At 34.6% G+C, this 18,354-nt stretch overlaps 1 pseudogene; it reads right to left on the reverse strand.

Annotated features, from left to right (window-relative positions):
* Window positions 1-1,673: 1,673 nt before the first annotated feature.
* On the reverse strand, window positions 1,674-10,399 carry LOC134728030 (uncharacterized; annotated as a pseudogene).
* Window positions 10,400-18,354: the final 7,955 nt, after the last annotated feature.

Consider the following 18,354-nt stretch of genomic DNA (forward strand, 5'->3'; position numbering starts at 1 on the left):
TTTGAACATACATATATACAAAGAATAAAGTGTATTCAGAATTCTTTCTGCTATCATTTTCAAGTTTACTATCCACGGCAGTCACAGAGTTTATTAAATAGAGAGGGTCTGTATACTATATCAATGACCACTATGGATCGATTAGTAAACTTCGAATTGAAAGTAAATACACCTATATTTATATAGTAATGAATGTTCATAATATACAGATAAGCGCCAAAAATATTCATGTGAACTTTTGATACCTTTTCTGAAATTCTCCAGTCATTAAATCTTATACAAAATTCATTGATTACAAAAAAAAGAAGATGTGGTATGATTGCCATGTTGAGAAAACTCTCCACAAGAGACCAATATGACACAGATATTAACAACTATAGGTTAGCGTACGACCTTCAACAACGAGCAAAGCCCATACCGCATACTCAGCTTTAGAAGGCCCCGAACTGACAATGTAAAACAATTCAAACCAGAAAACTAGCGGCTTTATTCAAGTCATTCAATATTTTACAAAATTCTTCCAACATCACTTTACATACTTTAAACTACGCTCTAAATGCCGGGTGTGTTCTAGTATATATATAAACAACGTGTCATGAGAGATCAACAGCCATTGTATATAACATCGATAAGCGTTAAAGAAAAACTTTTGAATTAAAGTCACTTGACAAAATCACTTTGCAAAAACTTTTCTATTCACTAAAACAAATCAAACTGCAAATGAATTTATAGATGATGTTCTTTCACTGAATAATTCTAAATTTGGTGACTATGTGGATCGCATCTATCCCATTGAACTGGAGATAAAGGATACTACAGATACAGTTAAGTCGGCTTCGTATCTTGACTTACATGTAGAAATTGACCATGAGGGTCGGTTGAAAACAAAACTTTACGACAAAGCGTCTGGCGTATTAGATTATAAGCATTTGAAACCCATTGTCGCAGGCGAGACAAAAGAAAAATACTCATTTTCTTAATCCCGTTCAACAAAGCGACAGCATGTAACAAATTTATTGTAGTGAAAAGCGGCATCTATATAATTTTAGTTTTGAAGAAGTTAAAAAAAAATGATTATATTTATTAGATATAATTATGTTCCTTTCTTACATAATTTAACCGCAGTAAACTTGTTGATCAAAACAATGTTGAACTGAGTCGTTCAGTCTTTCTTGCGTTTGATATAAAATACCTTTGATGAAATTAGAGACGTGCATAAACATTATTTATAACAATTCCCTTCGAAATACAAATTGTATTTCATCTTTCTAAATTTTAATTGTTTTGGGGTTAACAATGTAATATGAAGATGTATCATTGCCTTCAAGTGAAGCTGTGTCTCTTGTAAATGATCATTTTCAGTAGATTCAGTCACAGACTACATGCATCCGTAACGTAACTTTGTTGTTCTTTAAAATAATGGAGTGGCAATACCAACAACATATCAACAATTAATATTTATTCTATTTTAGACAATATTATGTCAACACTTTTTAACCAAATACACTGTTATCATAATACGGGATTCTGCTGACTCGTCTCCATCTATAATTAGGGTAAGCGTAAGCTCTATGCGCGCTCATAGTAACAACACTAACCAATGATGTTTCTTTATTATCTAATGAGTTACAAACATCTACTGCCCTTCGACCGACTCTCCTATACCCAGTCCATCAACTTCCACCACGTTGTGATACTGGTACTTTATACATTTTCGATTTCGCTCGTTCTAGATCCATGACTGGATGACTCCTCTCCACACTCGCCACTACTATGTTTCTTCCATTTTTCCTAAGTTTGATGTAACCTCCACTGACCTCGGCCAAATGCTTGTCATCTCCTATCGGGTCATAGGAGATAACAGCCCAGTTCCTCCAGTAGTATTTAATGGAAAGATGATCGTATAGTCCATTAGCAAATTGGTCGTGTGTTAGACCTTGATTTTTAGAAGAATATTCGTCGATATCCTTTCCAGATTGGAGTTAATAATTAACTCTGCACTTTTTTTCAATTTGTTCGAACTTTCTCTAACTTCCTGTATTCTATTTTCCCAATCCAACTTGAAATAATCTGCATTTTCAGTAAAATTGATAACTGAAAGAAAGCCTAATTCTACTTTTACAGCTTGCAAGAGAAGTTGCATTACCCCGGTTAAAAATATCGTCGTCTTGTAGCAGTTGTTTTTGGTATAACGCAAAACGGAAGTACCAAGGTCTTCTTGAAATGTACCTTGTTTTAGGACAATCGCTTGATACAATTTTGTGCCACTATTCTGATAATCACTTTTATAACTCCATATATACAGCTTCTTCTGGTTTTGCACAGCAGTTTCTGGAACATTATAAATATGCTCAAACTCACGTGACACTGCTTTTATTCTTTGTTCTATCTGCCCGAAGTTGACTTGAACAACATTCCACTTAATCAATCGTTCAATATCATTAAATCGATTATCTACCTGATCCAAACGATTATCGATATTCTTCATCATATCTTTCATGAAAGACAACTCTTCAGACTCTATAGGAATAAACGCCAAAACGATCCCTACGAATGGACCTAATGCACCAAGGTATGGACCTATTCCTTTTGCGATCTTTGCTAAAGAACTGGTAAATTGCTTATTTGAAAGCAGTTCACCGATTTCTTTTCCAATTTCAAGGCCAGAAGTAACTGCTTCTCTGATTTCCTCAGAAATGCTGACAGCAGGCCGTGGAAGAATCACCAAAAGAATCACCATGAAGAACCATTTAGATTTTAACACTGAAATGATAAATTCATGTATGTGATGACCGATTGTATAAGACTCTCATGGAAGTCAAGTGTGTTAACCCCACCCTCCTAGTCTATTTATAAGAAGTTGGCGGTGGATTCGTTATTCGATATTCAATATTCAACAGGGTGCCAAAGAGAGGCAAAAGAGACCAAAGGAATAGTTAAACTCATAAAATGCAAATTATTTATCAATATTAAATTGTAAAAGAGGGACGAAAGATACCAGAGGGAGAGTCAAACTCATAGATTCAAAATAAACTGACAACGTCAAGGCTAAAAATAAAAAGACAAACAGACAAATAATATTACAGAAGACACAACATAGAAAACTAAAGACTAAGCAACACGAACCTACAAAAACCGGTAGTGATCTCGGGTGCAGAAGATGGGTAAGCAGAGCCTGCTCAACATGTGGCATCCGTCGTGTTCCTTATGTTATTACAAATCCGGTTAATAGACTAGTTGGGTAGGTGTAAGCTTTTGTTATGCAAGGTTGCAAAACTAGTACATTTGTAATATGTTTACTCAACTAGTATATAAAGATAAAAAGGGCCAGCTGAAATTCGCCTCCGCGTATGAAATTTTCTCGCTGCTTTGAAGACCCTTTGGTTGGCTTCAGTCTGTTTTTCGCCGTTTGCGGGTTTTTTTACTTTTTGACACCTTCTCAGTTTCCATTCCCTGTTTTACTTTTGAATTGTTTATAAAAAAGTGATATTTGTGCCCGTGTAATATAAGCCAAATAGTTCTTAAAATCCGTTTGGATGTGCTCCTCATTAGCAGGAGGAAGATACAGAAAAGAAGAAGAAGATGTGGTATGATTGCAAATGAAAATTCCTATCCATTCGATCTTGAATGAATGATATTGGGTATTCCATGCAGCGAGAAACTCCCGCATCCGAAGGCGTATTTCAGTTGGCCCCTAGCAAATATGTATACTAGTTCAGTGATAATGAACGTAATACTTAACCCCGATTTATACAAAAGAAACTAAAATTAAAAATAACACAAGATTAACAAAGGACAGAGGCTCCTGACTTGGAACAGGCGCAAACATGTGGCAGGGTTAAACATGTTTTTTGAGATCTCAACCCTCCCCCTATACCTCTGGTCAATATAGAAAAAAACAAACTCACAACACTACACACAGTGAAAATCAGTTTAAGAGAAGTCCGAGTCCGATGTCAGAAGTGGTTACAAAAGAAAATAAAGAAAATGACAATAATACAAAAATAACAACAGACTACTAGCAGTTCCTGACATGCCAGCTCCAGACCCCAATTATACTGATTGAAAGATTATGTCTTCATCACATGAATATCAGGCACAATCCCTTCCGTTTGGGGTTTAGTAGTATATCATCCTAAAATATATGAGAAGAACATAACCCGTGTCATGCCAACAACTGGTTTTAAAATAAATTCCGACGCAAAGACATTATAAGTGAATCAAAATTAAAGCCAAAGTGTGCAGTCTTTAATGACCTGACAACAGTATCGTAACTATTCTTAATAAGTCTGTTTAAAGGTTTTGTTAGCTTTTGAGGTGAAAACTGACATTTTTTTGTGCTTTGTAAAGAATATTACCATAAAAGATTGAATGTGAAGTACCTGAACGTATATAATTATAAGATAAGTTTGAGATATCGAAGACCCTGGCCTGGTGTGATAATTTTTCAGTAATACATAAATTTTTCTCGCTCAAATCTAGTTCGTTGACAATGTTACATACGAGCGAATCGTACAAGTTGAGATATATAAACACCGTAAGATGGTGACAAGGGAACGTCACCATCTAAAAATGGGTAATTAACGATCGTCCCTGATATTTCTTTGTAGACTTAACTCGCATCTGGCGTCTACAACTATATTAATTCTGGTATCTTTTCATATTCACCCGTCTTTTTACATAAATTGGTTCTTTTGAGAGTATGTTTAAGTGTTCATAAAAATTCTGAAAATAAGATTCAATTCTTCAAACCCATATTTCCCTATAGAATATTTAGATTGGTTTAAGAAAACAAAGAAATTCTTTAAATTTACTAGTGTTATGAGACCAAAATAAGTCTATATATAAGATGTCCAGATGAAGCTGTTGTGCTATTCCCAAGAAATATATACAAAACTTGCTATTCTCAAGAAATATATACGAAACATTCTTAAAAGTTGCATGCCACAGGGTGTCACTTCACATGGAAAATTTATATATACAATATTTACCTTGCGTACAGATTTATTCAATATCGAGTTGATAATATGAAGGGAACTCAATATAAAGATAGATAAAATAAATCGGGATCCAGATTATCAAGCAAACTGAGTGCTTAATTTTATATTGTAATTGTTTTTTGCAATTTTCATTATACATCGATCCGGTTGTACAAACTGGATTTGCAATATTATAGGTTTATGAAAAAATGCTGTAAAATCCCAAGTAACAAATGAAATAGTCGATATTTAAAATGTGTATTCAAATAGTAGCTATATATATACACACACATTTCTATTCACAACTATCTAACAGACTTTCAACTGACTTGTGCAATTATGTAAACACTATTACATATTTTTAATAAAGGTAGTTGAACTTCATCATTATTTTCTTCTATTCATATTCAATTATTTCAATTCAACTGGTAACAAAAATTCAGCAACAATCTTTTGGTGACCAGTCAGCGGTCTAAAGTTCACGTGTTGCTTTTCTTTTCTTTTTCTTTTTTTAAAGAAAGCAACTTGTTTTATGTTAATTCCGAGAATATAAAGCATGTAAAAGCACTTATCAATTTGGATTTTACTTTTGTATAAAAAATATATATAGACTAGTTCCCAAATTAATCTATAACAAGAGTGCACACGATGAAATGTCTCGCCTTCTTTACTAATCATTGATATTATGTTGATAGACCTAAATATAAAGCTTTATTCCAACTGTCACATAAACTCTACATTAACCAAGAAAACGAAACATTGAACAATGAACCATGAAAGTGAGGTCAAGGTCAGATGAACCATGCCAGGCAGACATGTACAGCTAACAATTCTTCAATACAACAAATATAGTTGACTTATTGCTTATAAATTAAGAAAAACAGACCAAAACACAAACACTTTACATTTAGCAATGGACCGTGTAAATGAGGTTAAGGTCAAATAAAACCTGCGTAATAGACATATAGATCATAAAATATTTCAATAAACAAAATATAGTTGACCTAATGCATAAAATATTAGAAAAATAGACCAAAACTAAAAAAAATTAACTTTGACCATTGAACCATGAAAATGAGGTCAAGGTCAGATGACACCTGTCAGTTAGACATGTACACCTTACAATCATTTCATACACCAAATATAGTAGACCTATTGCATAAAGAAAAACAGACCTAAACACAAAACCTTAACTATAACCACTTAAGCATGAAAATGAGGTCAAGGTCAAATGACACCTGCCAGTTGGACATGTACACGTTCCAGTCCTTCCATACACCGAATATACTAGACCTATTGCTATAGTATCTGAGATATGGACTTGACCACCAAAACTTAACCTTGTTCACTGATCCATGACATGAGGTCGAGGTCAAGTGACAACTGTCTGACTGGCATGAGGACCTTGCAAGGTACGCACATACCAAATATAGTTATCCAATTACTTATAATAAGAGAGAAATTAACATTACAAAAAATCTTAACTTTTTTTCAAGTAGTCACTGAACCATGAAAATGAGGTCAAGGACATTGGACATGTGACTGACAGAAAGTTAGTAACATGAGGCATCTATATACAAAGTATGAAGCATCCAGGTCTTCTACCTTATAAAATATAAAGCTTTTAAGAAGTTAGCTAACGCCGCCGCCGGATCAATATCCCTTTGTCGAGCTTTCCGCAACAAAAGTTGCAGGCTTGACAAAAATGAACCGACATCCCGTTGTAATAAAGAAAACAACAGACCCCTTTTTAACTTAGAAATAAACGATTTGGAATTGTATTTAATGAGGGTCGGTTGAAAACAAAACTTTATGACAAAAGAGATGATTTCAGGTTTCCAATTGTGAACTTTCCATTTCTAAGTAGCAACATTCCAGCAGCACCTGCATACGGGGTACATGTATATATCTCCCAATTGATACGATATTCCCGTGCTTGCATTTCCCAGTTGTCAGTTTGTTTTAGATTTATGAGTTTGACTGTCCCTTTGGTATTTTTCGTACCTCTTTTATAATTTTGGAAAAAAAAATTCTGCTGAGGGAGGTTTTTTGATTCCAGTGTTGTAGATGTAAAATCCAGTGCAGTTGATTTAAAATACAAGCGTTACAAATCTGAAGTCCATGAACCGCTAAAGATCTTATTACAAGTCAAGCGTTTAAGATCCAAAGTCTAGTGTTGGAGATGACTTTCAATCTACAGCGCTAGAATTGACATCTATAGCGCCAAACGTCACATCTCCAGCGCTAGAATTGACATCTATAGCGCCAAACTTCACCTCTTCAGTGCTAGAATTGACATCTATAGCGCCAAACTTCACCTCTTCAGTGCTAGAATTGACATATATAGCGCCAAACGTCACATCTCCAACGTTAGAATTGACATATATAGCGCCAAACGTCAATCTCCAGCGCTAGAATTGACATCTATAGCACCAAACTTCACATCTTCAGCGTTTAACTGTATATATTTTTACGACGCAAGACTAAAATTTGCAGCGCTAAGAGTTTATATCTTCAACACTGGGCTTTTTGTCCTCAGTGCACTGAGTACATTACATCTCTACCTCTGAACTTTAGTCTACAAAGCTTGATTTGACATCTAGAGGACCAAAATTCACATGTCCATAGTTTAACTTTTTATATATCTACAGTTACATCTGGAGTTAAAATTTTCATCGCCGAAAATTTCAATTTACATCGCAAGCTCTTGACTTGTAATTTACAGCGGTGGAATTTATTTATTATATCCAGCGCTGGACTTCAGATCTACTGTGTTAAACATTACATCTCAATGGTGGAGTTTTCCTTCTTAAAAAATTAACATCATAAAAGTGTGTATATTGTTGTTATATTGGTTCAGGCATCTCAATTCCAAAACCATTGAAGGGACTGGAACTATTAAAGAATCTGCATGTCGCCTTGTTTGTATTGAGATTAAAAGTTGAAATCAATTCAGAAAACTTGTAAAGTCAATTTAATTTTTTTATATTGAAAATTATGGAATATTCAAAATATAGACTTTATTGACTGAATTTTGTGTAACGAGCCTTATTTTTGAATCGAGATTTATTATCATATGTGCTGTGCTTTTTTGTCTTGTAAACTGACCATAAATTTTCTATCTCTCTGGTATAGAAAAACAACGCGTGCGTTAGAATGGTGTACTTGATTGAAGCTTACTTGGCAAACAATGACTAAATTTATGTTCACTTCTATTAAGATAATTAACAGATGGGGAACAAACCTACTATGGTGTTTATACCTTTATAGCGGGATAAACCTGATAAATGCATCAAAACACAGTGAAGAAATACAAAACAATAATTTACAGAAATAAATATGTAACACTCCCAAACGTGTCCTTCCCCCCAAACGTGTCCGATTTCCCCAAACGTGTCTTTTCTCCCTAAACGTGTCCGAAGTGTACAATATTCCCCAAACGTTGCCGATTTCATCACCCCCAAACGTGTCCGATAATTGTTATTCGCCAAAACGTGTCCACTATTGCACGCCAGAACGTCTCACGTTTTTTAGTGCTAATACATGTATCTCCTAAATAAAATCGCTGATAACGTTTACGGAAATTCTATGATGGGAGACACGGGTGATGAAGTTGTCATTTATCAGATTTAGTTAGTTAAACGTAGGTTTTTAATGATTATAATAATTGCAAAATTAATCTGTTATTGTTAATAAACTTTTATATTTATCGCATATTGCATGGCGGGCTTTTAACAGCATTTTTTTCTCACTTTTGTCAATAGTTTGTGTGTATTTCAAAATCTCATCAAATCATAAACTGGTTATCCGTTTTTTTTAATAAATTTTAGTTTTCCAGCATCACTTAAAGAAACACGACAAAGAGACATAACGTCCAGTGCCACATATTTGATGCATATGTTTTATATTCTTTTTTTATGAATATTATTATTGTGTGATCAACGCCGGTTTTAATTGCATTTTTTTTTGTAGTGTATAAATAAACTTTAGACTGTTGATTACGTATTGTCCAGTTGCAAGTTTTAATGTTTTTACAGTTATACTGTACAAATTAACTTTAAACTGATGATCGCGTATTGTCCAGTTGCAAGTGTTTCATGCATATTTAGAAAGAACATACAAGTTTTAATGTTTTTGCAGTTCTATTAAGAGAGAACATAGGCTACCTGTTTTTATTTTTTGTTTTTTACTGTTCTATTGTTAAGATAAACTTTAGACTGTTGGTTGCGTATTGTCCAGTTGCAAGTATTTCATGCATATTTAGAAAAAGACATACAAGTTTTAATGTTTTTTCAGTTCTACTGAATACATTAACTTTAGACTGTTGATTGCGAATTGTCCAGTTGCCAGTATTTCAGGCATAATTAGGGAGAACATTAAAGTTTTAATGCGCAGAGAAATGGACACTTTGATCCTTTAACTGTACAGTTTAACTAAACAAGTTTGCTTACAATTTACATACGATATAGCCGAAACGACACCCCACTTTAACCCAGTTTAATTCTGCCTGTTTGAAAAAGTACTAACGTGCCTTACTTATATTTTTAATGAAATGGTAAATTTAGTATACGTTAATGAAATAGCTTTAACCAAATAAAGCTTGATATGGACACGTTTGGGGTTAGTTGGGAAATGGACACGTTTGGGCGTTTATACAAATGACACGCTTTGGCGCTGTTTTCAACTAGACATGTTTGGGGGAATCGGACACGTTTGGGGGGAAGGACACGTTTCTGAGTGTTACAAATATGCAATCTAATTTATTATTTTGGACAAGTAAGTGTACAGAAAAGCTCCAATTGATTGCACAGGAAGTGAGCAAGCGATTGTACAATCAATTTAACTTTCCAACATTGAGAAAGTTGATTTATTTTATTTCCTACAGACAATGGTTTTCAAACTTTCAGAATGGTTAGACTATATATTATAAAAGTTTTAATTGTAAAAAAAAGTGACGAAGGTCTTTTTACATTTTTTATTTAAGTTTTTTTTCACTGTTGAATTTTGAAAGAATTACTCGGAGCTCAACCATTTTATAAGAAAAAATGACTGCCTGCATATGTCGTTTTCCCAATATTTGCTTGGTCTTTAGAATACTGTGGGTTAGACTCACCAGATAGGCACACGGAACATAAAAATATCTTAAGTACAGATCAGCAGATATAAGTGTACTAGCAGTTACTGGAAACTAGTTCAGAGTCGGAAGCAGCAACTTAAAAAAGCATGTTCTTTCAATTTAAAAGATCTTTTTGTTTAATCTACTTACCAAATAGAATGTTTGACATCTTGTTTGTCCGATTGTGTACACTGCTATAAATGTTAAAACGGAATCTTAATTCCCCGGATGTGAAATGTGTTTACAATATAGAGTTGATTTCATTGAAGAAACAAAGAAACCTTTTCCCGCTTTTTAAATTCTTTTGACTGAACTTTAAACCCAAAATTTACCATAGCTTTAGCGTTAAATTTGGAACAATGGTGATTAATGTTGATTGAAGAAAATAAACAAAATATGCACGTGGATGTACAAGGTAAACATATCAAGCACGTGTATTAGATATACATGTATGAAGAAAAAATATATTGTGAATGTTTGGTGACATCCTTTTTTTTGACAACCAATGTCCAGTCAATAACACTGTACCCCGACATCCGATTATTGCGACAGTTCATTTTTTCAGCATTTAATTTTTCTGGTATAAAAAAGAAGATGTGGTATGATTGCCAATGAGACAGCTATCCACAAAAGACCAAAAAGACACAAACATTAACAATTATAGGTCACCGTACGGCCTTCAACAATGAACAAAGCCCATACCGCATAAAGTCAGCTATAAAAGGCCCCGATAAGACAATGTAAAACAATTCAAGAGAGAAAACAAATGGCCTTATTTATGTAAATAAATGAACGAAAAACAAATATGTAACACATAAACAAACGACAACCACTGAATTACAGGCTCCTGACTTGGAAGGCACATACATAAATAATGTGGCGGGGTTAAACATGTTAGTCCTTTACCCCGACATCTCATCTTTCTGACAGCCCATTATTCCGACAGTTCATGATCATTATTCCGACATCTCATTATTCCAACATTGAATCTGTTATGTATGGAATTATTACCACCTCCATAAGACCGACTCCGATCTCGATATTATGTGTGGTTCACAGGCACGTCTTCTAAAAAAAAATCCTATTTACCTCAATATAACACAGGAATATACATGTTGACATTTTTTTCTGAGACAAGTGCCAGTCTTGTGGTTGTCCGCTAAGATACCGATTATGCTTATCATGGCAATGTATGATGTTAGTCTTATTGTCTTGAAGCTTATACACATGCTAGTTGAACTGATGAGTCCTTATCCTAGTCCCCTCTTTTAGTTTACGGTTGGAATTTAAGTTATCTTCATATTTCGGTGTTTCTGTCCATTGCCGTTTTGTGCCGTTCTAGTCCAAAGATTTTTTTTCTTTTAATACACCTTCTTTTCACTAGATTGTCAATTCCTCTTGACCAATTAAGAGAAAGGATTTTACAAATTTTCACTATGTCGGACTAATTTCTAGGGCAGCACTGTCGGACTCGTTTCTAGGGCAACACGGTCAGACTAATTACTAGGGTAGCACTGTCAGACTCATTTCTAGGGTAGCACTGTCGGAATCATTTCTAGGGTAGCACTGTCAGACTCATTTCTAGGGTAGCACTTTCAGACTCATTTCTAGGGTAGCACTGTCAGACTCATTTCTAGGGTAGCACTGTCGGACTCATTTCTAGGGCAGCACTGCCAGACTTATTTCTAGGAAAGCACTGTCGGACTCATTTCTAGGTTAGCACTGTCGGACTCATTTCTAGGGTAGCACTGTCGGACTCATTTCTAGGATAGCACTGTCAGACTCATTTCTAGGGTAGCACTGTCGGACTCATTTCTAGGGCAGCACTGTCAGACTTATTTTTAGAAAAGCACTGTCGGACACATTTCTAGGGTTGCACTGTCGGACTCATTTCTAGGGTAGCACTGTCAGACTAATTTCTAGGGTAGCACTGTCAGACTCATTTATTGGGTAGCACTGTCAGACTTATTTCTAGGAAAGCACTGTCAGAGTTATTTCTAGTGCAACACTGTCAGAATAATTTCCACAGCAGCACTGTCGAACTCGTTTCTAGGACAGCACAGTCATACTAATTTCTAGGGTAGCACTGTCAGACTCAGTTCTAGGGCACCACTATCAGACTTATTCCTAGGGTAGCACTGTCTGATTTTTTTCTAGGGTAGCACTGTCAGGCTCACTTCTAGGGTAGCATTGTCAGTCTCATTCATAGGGCAGCACTGTCGGACTCATTTCTAGGACAGCACGGTCTATTCATTTCTAGAGCAGCACTGTTAGACTAATTTTTAGGGCAGCACTGTCGGTCTCAATTCTAGGACAGGACTGTCAGACTCATTTCTAGGGTAGCACTGGCGGACAGATTTCTAGGGCAGCACTGTCAGACTCATTTCTAGGGTATCACTGTCGGAATCATTTCTAGGGTAGCACTGTCAGACTCATTTCTAGGGTAGCACTGTGAGGCTCATTTCTTGGGCAGCACTGTCGGACTCATTTCTACGGCAGCACTGTCAGACTTATTTCTACGGCAGCACTGTCAGACTTATTTCTAGGGCAGCACTGTCAGACTTATTTCTAGGGCAGCACTGTCAGACTAATTTCTAGGGCAGTACTGTCAGACTTATTTCTAGGGCAGTACTGTCGGACTCATTTCTAGGGTAGCACTGTCAGACTCATTTCTATGGTAGCACTGTCGGACTAATTTCTAGGGTAGCACTGTCAGACTCATTTCTAGGGCAGCACTGTCGGACTCATTTCTAGGGTAGCACTGTCAGACTCATTTCTAGGGAATACGTAGCACTGTTGGACTCATTTCTTGGGTAGCACTGTCAGACTTATTTCTAGGGTAGCACTCTCGCACTCATTTCTAGGGCAACACTGTCGGGCTCATTTCTAGGGTAGCACTGTCAGAATCATTTCTAGGGTAGCACTGTCAGACTCATTTCTAGGGTAGCACTGTCAGACTTATTTCTAGGGCAGCACTGTCAGACTTATGTCTAGGGCAGTACTGTCAGACTTATTTCTAGGGCAGTACTGTCGGACTCATTTCTAGGGTAGCACTGTCAGACTCATTTCTAGGGTAGCACTGTCGGACTAATTTCTAGGGTAGCACTGTCAGACGTATTTCTAGGGTAGCACTGTCAGACTCATTTCTATTGCAGCATTGTCGGACTTATTCTAAGACAGCACTGTCAGACTCATTTCTAGGGTAGCACTGTCAGACTCATTTCTAATGCTGCACTGTCAGAATCAGTTCTAGGGTAACACTGTTGGACTCATTTCTAAGACAGCAGCGATGATTATCATTGTATTCATATTTAATAAAAAATTATAAAAAAAGAAGTATTTGAAGTACAATGTATGACCACTACAATATTGTAATAATGATTAACCAGCTGAAACAGTCTCGTGTATTTAAAAAACCTAATCAGTTCGTCAAACATTTTTTTCGAATCAGCTCAATCGTCCAGTAGTTACATTAAAAATAATGTACTTGTATGTTTTTAGTGACTGAAATAACACGGTGAAAATACCAAACAATCTGTTAAGACAATTGAAAGTAAGACATACAAAACATACCTCAGGACTTTCTATTAAATTCGGAAGCTGATGTATTGTTAATTTGTTTAAGTGGTTAAATCGGAGATGTCAAGTAAACTTCCATGTAAAACATATATTACGGATGGATTTAATAACAAACGCCGTAGATGCAAAAAAACATGGTGGAATGAAGAACTAACCGTTTTATCATATGGAATTGTGTTTGTAGTGCCGAAAAAATATGATTAAAGCAACCTGTAATAAAAGTGGATTACGTCATAATTATGTCCAAAAGAGGAAACATTTCGATAAAACGTGTCACCGTTCAATACTGGTATAGAATGCAAAATGAATTACAGAATTTAGAAGATGATCCAAAAGAATTTTGGAGAAAAATCGGGGAAATTGGAGTAGGAAACAACAGGCAAAGTCTTCCAATGGAAGTTAAAATGGAAGATACATGTAATTCAATATGTACCGATCCGAAAATTGTTTTAGATAAATGGAAATGTGATATTTCAAATATGTTAAATTCTGGAAATTTATATGAAACTACCGAAAAAGATGCCAAAAGAGGGACGAAAGATACCAAAGGGACAGTCAAACTCGTAAATCTAAAACAAACTGACAACGCCATGGCTAAAAATGAAAAAGACAAACAGAAAAACTATAGTACACATGACACAATATAGAAAACTAAAGAATAAACAACACGAACCCCACCAAAAACTAGGGGTGATCTCAGGTGCTCCGGAAGGGTAAGCAGATCCTGCTCCACATGCGGCACCCGTCGTGTTGCTTATGTGATTACAAATCTGGTAAATAGTCTAATTCGGTAGGTCAAATTCATGAAACAGTTGCATAATAACCGATGATATTCTTGATAGTGAAATAACCAATGAAAAACTTGTCAATGTTTTAAAATTTCAAAAGCAGGAAAATCTCATGGTTATGATGAAATTCCGATGGAGATATATAAAAATCAGACAGCTATAAACGCCCTTACTCAAGTGTTCAACATTTGTTATAATACAGGAATGATACCGGAGCTATGGAGTAGAGGAATAATCACCCCGATACCGAAGAGTTCGACTTCCGACCCTCTGGTTGATGTACTACAGAGGAATAACATTGGCGCCAACTTCATATAAACTGTATTGCGGAGTATTGAATTCAAGAGTAATTGTAAAGCTTGATGAGCTAATAAAATTTTATACATGATGAACAAAATGGTTTTAGATCTAATCGTAGTACTATAATTGATAATTTGTCAACAATTACAAGTATTATTGAAACAAGAAAAATGTGTAAACTGTCAACTTTTGCAGCTTTTATTGATTTCAAAAATCCATATGCTTTACCAAACGTGACTTATTCCCGATTGTGACTGTTTTGCTGCATGTGAATTCGCATCACTATACGACGTGGTACGGTACTTGTCTTTTCCAAATTCATGTATTCAGTTTAAATGTTTAATGTTTTATTTGTAATTCTCATCGGATTTTTTTCAAATGTGTTGGCGTCTTTTCTATTATATTTATGTGTTATGGAAACAAAAATTAATCACCGCCTTCAGTTATTAGATTTAATTCTGTTCAACGTAATCTGTACGATAATTTACGTTTGAAGTTGGATGCATAACAAACTGGACATATGTGCATTGTGTTTAAAGAGGGGGATATGACCTTTTATCGGGACTCCGGGATCGGGTGTTTTAAGCTCGGGATTTCGGGATTCGGGAATTCTTTTTTCGAATTTCGGGACCTCGGGATTTCGTTTCTTTTTAAGCCCGGGATTTCGGGATTTCGGGATCAGGACCCCTCCTACTATCCCTCTTCAAATGTGACATTAGTATTTAGTTCTTATATAATCTTAAATCAATCCTAATTCTATCTTTTGAAATATAGTTTTTCATATGATAACAAATCTTGTTAACCGGGAAATAAGAGATGAAAAATTTCTAAGTTTATTTACGGCGATGGTTATTTTCTTACATGCAATACCATGTTAGGAGACATTTTCACAGTAGTATTTGTAATTGACAAGATAGGACTTTTCTCATTTCAATATCGTTTATTTGAGACAGAGATAAATTCTGCACAAAAATAGAAGGACAAAAGATACCAAAGGGACAGTCAAACTCATAAATCTAAAACAAACTGACAACGCCATGGCTTAAAATGAAAAAAGACAAACAGGAAAACAATAGTACACATTACACAACATAGAAAACTAAAATATAAACAACACGCACTCCACCAAAAACTAGGGGTAATCTCAGGTGCTCCGGAAGGGTAAGCAGATCCTGCTCCACATATGGCACCCGTCGTGTTGCTTATGTGATTAAATTACAATTAAATGCTAACTAAACAAAGACTAATAATTAATTACAAGAATTTTGTTAATCGACATATGTCTAAAACATTGGCTGGTTGTTCAATGTTCTTAGGAAATTATCATTGAAACAAATGTATGTATCTGCAGCAGGGGTAGAATTATAAAACACAAGGCCTGAAATTCAAACCTTTTATAACTTTGAACAAAGCATTATGCATTGAGAACTTATGCTTCAAAGGGAGTATATTCTTTTTTAAATATAGAAAGTTGATGAAGTCAGAAGTATTTGAGCTTAGTATTTGTTGAAATAATTTCTTAGCAGTAAAATTCATTGATTCTTAAATACATACATCTTTTTATTCATTATTTGTTTTGTAATTGTTAATACCCCGTATTAACCGTATTTAAGATTGAATAGTCGCAATTAAAGAACTAAAAATTATGATGGTACTTTAGTAAATGAAAGTACTTTTAATTTATATATCAATAAAAAATTCATTGTTGAAGTTCAACTAACATATGTTATTTTTCTCATAAACTATTATGATAATTATTTTATCAAGCATTGTAAAGCATTGTAAAGCAAAAAATGAGGAAAATATTCAAAGCTCATTTTAGTTATTAAGGTCATTGGTAAACATAAACAATTGTTCCAGAACTTCAGCATTCGTGGAACAGTAAACATAAATGTCATGTCATATTGAATAAGCACCTGTGCTTTGTTGAATATCATATATTCATGATATTGGAGTGCATTATACATTTTTACATGTGTCGTTGGTTTGTTTTTATGCGACTGTCATATAAATGAGAGTATTACCTATATATAAAACCAGGTTTAATCCATTCAAGAAAATGTCTGTACCAAGTCAGGAATATGACAGTTGTCATCTATTAGTTAGATTTGTTTGAGCTCTTGATTTTGTCATTTGCTTAGGGACTTTCCTATTTGAATTTTCCTTGGAGATCGGGATGTTTGATAAATAATTTTGGCCGATCAACTAATTCATCAACACATATCGGCATCATATAATGCATACAAAAAATCACGGTAAATGTACAGGATCAAAACACACAAATCCATTATTTCAAATAATATAACCTATTTCTCATGCACCTGTTTTTTTTGTCATCTAAATATAGATGATTAAGAAAAAGATCATGTGAAGCAAATACATGTTTTTATCTATATACATTAAATATCTCATGTTTGAAGTCTTTTGATGCTTAAGATGACAGGAGCGATTGTTATTATAACGTTGATTACATTTGGACACAGAACTGACAGTGGGAGTCCATTTACATCCAAAGTTTACAGCTATTTTAAAACACGTTAATCTAGGCAGAAATTCGATTACAGATGTGTCTTTAAACTTCTTTTCGAACATCATTACATAAACAGCCATGTATAAATTATTTTTTTACCACAAGGCTTACCTATACCTTTCTCATCGTGATCATATTTACATGCGAAGCATTTCTTAAATCTTTGAAAAGATTCAAATCAAATACCAGGCTGTTAGTTTTGTAAGTGACACGAACGTTTAGTTTTTATCAGACTCTTTAGTGACGTTCGTAATGTAAATTTTCTCTTGAATTTAAAAAAAAGGTCTCTCCATTTCCCGTCCAATTGGGCAAACAGATATTTTTGAAAGTGTTAAAAAATCGTTAAACTAAGTTTGGAACAAAATTACATGAGGTGATTTTAAACAGATTTTCAAAACATGACAGTAGCAAGTCAAAATAAATCAAAACTCTTCACTATCTATATGTCATGATTTATCCTATACAGGCCAAACACATCATTTTTCCCTGGACACATTTTGTATAAAATGCCCAGTTGTTGAGGATAGACTTCCTTACTGGCTGTGCCGCATCAATAAGCTGACATTCGTTCGTTTGTATGTTAAAGTTGACTCCCAGACAATTAACATTTAGTGAACATTCAGAGAGACAACCGATTTCTGAACGTCCTGTAGACGTTGACAGCAATAGCATTTCACCATATGTATCAGGAACGAAGCAGTAATAACCGGTGAACAAAGCTGGAAAAAATCAAAAATATTGAATTACAGAATTATCATGAATAGCTTCCATAAGTTCTATTTCTAAGGTTTAAACTAAATTCAGATATAATAAAATGTTTTGATAGTTCTGACATTGTTGTAAAATATATTAGTGATTATTGGTAAATTGTTCATATAATTGTTTATTTCAAAATTTAGTTTAACAAATGGTACACTGTGAATAAATCAGTTGCAGGGTAACATTAAGGTTTTTTATACTATTGAAAAGGAAACTAAAATGATTCTTAGAAAGTCCTTATTTTGTATATTCAAAGGCAAAGTTATTAAACAAAAATAACTAATTTGTTGCTTCCACTATTCT

This window comes from Mytilus trossulus, chromosome 8 (assembly GCF_036588685.1).
Source record: "Mytilus trossulus isolate FHL-02 chromosome 8, PNRI_Mtr1.1.1.hap1, whole genome shotgun sequence".
NCBI lineage: Eukaryota > Metazoa > Mollusca > Bivalvia > Mytilida > Mytilidae > Mytilus > Mytilus trossulus.